Here is a 4,419-nt window from a genome sequence, read left to right as displayed (position 1 = left end):
ATGGTTTTACTTTCTTTCTCTCCCTTGACTAGATCTTGTCTATGCAATGCAGCTAAATTAAGGGGACAAAACTAGCTTTTAGGGATAAGGGTGACTTTTACTAGTTCACTTAACTTGAAAATCATATCACTTCTCATAGGTGTCTATGGGTATTCAATCATCTGTCTCTTACAATAATCGAAATGGACTCCTAGTAAGATTTCAATTTCCAGTTGCAACTTATCATTAATGTTACGTAATATTAGCTTCTACTGTACCAATTCAATTGACAATGAATTATCCACATACAGCAAGTTTTGCAAATCACAAAGTCTCTTACTTCTATAAACAAATGTAAACAATTTAACATAACTATGCAAATTATTAATTTACATTCATTCAGTAAAAACCTAGAAGTGGCTAGGATGTGTTCTGAAGCTTGCGAGAATCCAAGGAAGTCCTAACCCACTCTGTCTTAATGCCTGTGTTGGTAGAACCAATGTAAAGAGGTACCCAAGCAACCACCTGTGGAATTTGCGGTGCTTGGTATACTCTACTAAATAAGGAACTGAGCCAAGAGTGGCAATAGCTCTTCAGCTCTTATCTAAGGAACAGCATCTTATTATTACAATCTTAACAAACTTCTTTTCATTACAATTACAAAGTTACTACTACTGTTTTACAGGATCTTATCTGGGAGGTTAGCCAGAGATTCACCTGACAAGTGATCACTCAAGTTACCTCCCTTGGGTAAGTGCCAGGATCACTCTGTGATAAAAGGCACCATGCTAAATAGGCATGAGTGCCAAGGAGAGCCTATGGCTTTAACAGGCTAATTGGGCCTCTTCCGCCCCATTTTCTTCTACTTCTGGTTCCTCCAAGGTTTACTTGTAAGGTTCCCTGGATATAACAGAGGTACAGCCTCTAAAGAAGGTGCAAGAGTGCCTTGGGAAGTGATATCAGTGAAGCTCTTTACTCCAGCTGCTGCTGCAAGTAAAGCAGGCTCTTGGCTCCCCAGAGAAGGTATGGCAAGAATCTCCTGCAGAAGTTCATCCTCTGAGGGCAGAGGTGATGAGGAAGAAGGGTTGTTGGGTGTGAGAGGGTCCACAATTTGCAATGACTAACTCAAGTAAATTTGAATGCTCTCCCAAATGAATATCGAAGACGTGGTTTGGAACTAGCACTGACACCAAGTCAGGGCTAGACACAGAGTTCAATTCTGGTAACTTCTCAACAACTGTGGGGGACAGAGAATGACACTGCTTAGGGCGCTCAAGTGGCACTAACAGAGATTTTGGGTCAGGAGAGCCTAGACCAATTCCGGTAACTGCTTAACAACTGTGGGGGACAGAGAATGGTACTGCTTAGGGCACTAAAGTGGCACTAACAGAGATTTTGGGTCAGGTGTGCTTGATGAGGAACCCAGCGGTGCAAAGCCCCTATGTGACCTTGGGTTGGGCTGAGACAGAGATTCCTGTCCCAAGAGGAGGTCAAAGCCACTAGAAATACTTCTGGTTTTGGTGACAGTGGTGCGCTGCTTGCTGGCACATCCCGGCCAATTCATGGAGTGCCCCTTCATTTTTAATATCTTACAGAGGCATTGTGTCCTGTGGCTTCCTTTTGCTGTGAGGGAGGAAGTTTTTGGTGGCAGTCCTTTTGTGAAGAGGAAGGACTCGTCTTTGATTTGCACTGTAAATGTTCCTTTCAATTGGAAATTTCTGTCAGCCGAAGGCAGTTCTGTTAGTGGTGGCACCCCTTCCAGCTTGGCTGTGCTTTTGTCATTTGAGGTTACAGTTGGGTCCCTTCTTGCAAAGTTACTAACCAAGCAAAGGAGGTGGGTTGGGAGAGGATATCCCCAGGGGAAATCTCCTTCCAACAGGAACTTGACTCCATGCCTAATGGAACTCACTATGCCAATGTGTTAGTTCTGAATGCCCCAAGGTGTTCTGACCTGGAGCTCGACTGTAAGGAAGGTCTTAGTGAACCCTCAACCCAAGTCATGTCCAATCGTCTTTTCATCTATAGTGGCACTGGGTGGCGCTCTGGACTTGACAATGAGACAGATGTCTAGTGTGGTGCCCACTGTAGTCTGGCAGATCAACTGGTGAGCTAGAGTCATTAATGGGCGCCACTGAGCTAGAGCCATCAATGGGCGCCACTGAGACTTCCTGGATACCCAGTCACTCAGGATGGGGAATGTCAGTAGGCCATGCCATGCCATGCCATGTCGGACATTGCACTAATCCCATTGAGTTGCTTGGAAGTTTTTCCACGCTGTGGACAGGCATGAAATCCAGCACATTAGTGACCAAGGGCACCATAGTCCTTTGCATGGTCCCCGTGGATGGGCTTGATTGGCTGTGTTACCATTGGGTGGGTGGAGAGGCACCATTGATGTTCTTGGACTGCATAGGAAGGTGCTGCTTGCTAGCTCGAAATACATGTTGCAACGTAAAATAGTATTTTATGGGCCTTTTATCACATATTACACTGTTGAATTTCAGTAAAAAAGATATTCTCATGTATATATATATATATTATATATATATATATATATATATATATATATGTATATATATATAATATATATATATATATATTATATATATATATATATATATATATATATATATATATATATATATCTATATATATATATATATATATATATATATATATATAATATATATAATATATATATATATATATATATAGATATATATATATATATATAATATATATATATATATATATTATATATATATATATATATACATATGCTATTTGGCATGTTATGTCTCCTACGCAATTTCTATGAAACCAATGGTATTGTTCAAAGATATTACTTCTTATAAGACTTTCAATTCTCAGTATACCTCTTTTTCTCTTTGGCTAGCTTCTCAAGAATAAGGAAATATTATTCAAGAGTTTTTTTCATTTCATTTTTTTTCTAGTCTAGTTCTCCACCTCTCGGCAGCGTCATCAGGACTGGATTACAAATTGACATACCAAGATTTTAGTTACTGCCTAGTGACGTTTGAATTTCAAACATGACGTCACTGGAGTGTTGAATTTCTGGTCGATATTCTCAAATCATGCCCTTGGCCTTGCCCTTGGCTGCAAGCCACGGCATAGGGCGCATCCTATTAAGCACTAGGAATGCCCATGTTACCGCCCAGGCCACCAGAAATTCTGACCAACAGAAATTCAGCACCCAATGACGTCATGTATGAAATTCAAACGTCCGCATGCATTCATAAAAACTTTGTATAATCCTTTCTAGTAATCCTGTCCTGATGACGCTGCTGAGTTCTGTCAACTAGAAATAAAGAGTAAAGGGAAAGAATCTTCATAACTTTTTCCTTAGTCCTGATAAGATTGCCAGAGAAAAATTAAGTATAGAATGATTGAAAGTGTTGAAAAGGAGATAGTATCTACGAACAATGCCATGGAGTCTAATAGAAATTGTATATAAATAATATAATGGTAATAATAAGTATCATGTACCAGGGCATTTTACCTGAAGTCAGTAACTAGTATAAACAGGTTCCGTCACCCTCCACTAACGTATTACCAACAACGATTGCATAAATAACTTTTGAAAACGTACACTGTATAAACGGCACATGTGTAATAAGTTTAGGTGAATGGTAACACTACACCTTGCTAATGTTGTCTATAATTCCATCTCACAACATCGAGATAATGAACTTGAATGCATAAAGTTTTTACGTCATGTTCAGTTAATACACACACACACACACACACACACACACACACACACACACACACACATATATATATATATATATATATATATATATATATATATATATATATATATATATTGCATGCTCTATGACTTTTTAAATATTTGTGAATACCAGTAAGATAAAGTAACCAATTGGCATTACGTTTAAGGTATATTCATTGATTACAACGCTCGTTTTTATTACTGATAAGCATCCTCAGGAAAATGTGTCTGCCGTCTGGGCTAATGTACATGATATGACCTGCGAGCACGTATGATACTCTGCGTCTCTGAGGAAGCAGTACATCACCCAGAAGACTGTAGTACTTCATATGTAATGGGCAACAGTCACCTCATTACCATAAATAAAATAACACCACATATTACTGTATTAATGCAGTGCTAATACTGTATCAATACATACTGTCATAATAACATCTAATAAATAAGTAACTAAACTATTCTGGCTTTCTTTTAGATATTTTTTTATTTATTTTCAACTCAAACACACCTACAGCCTCATGTAGGCATAGATACATTAAAAACTCAGGTAGTTTGTTACATATTAGTTATGACTAGTTTCAATAAATAATTATACAATGAAAATCTTTATCTATTTTACAAAACTTCATCAGTCAGAGAGAGACAGACAGACATAGGCAGACAGAGAGACCCAGACAGACATAGGC

Source organism: Macrobrachium nipponense, chromosome 2 (assembly GCF_015104395.2).
Source record: "Macrobrachium nipponense isolate FS-2020 chromosome 2, ASM1510439v2, whole genome shotgun sequence".
NCBI classification, from domain to species: domain Eukaryota; kingdom Metazoa; phylum Arthropoda; class Malacostraca; order Decapoda; family Palaemonidae; genus Macrobrachium; species Macrobrachium nipponense.
Note: the sequence above shows the minus strand (reverse complement) of the source record.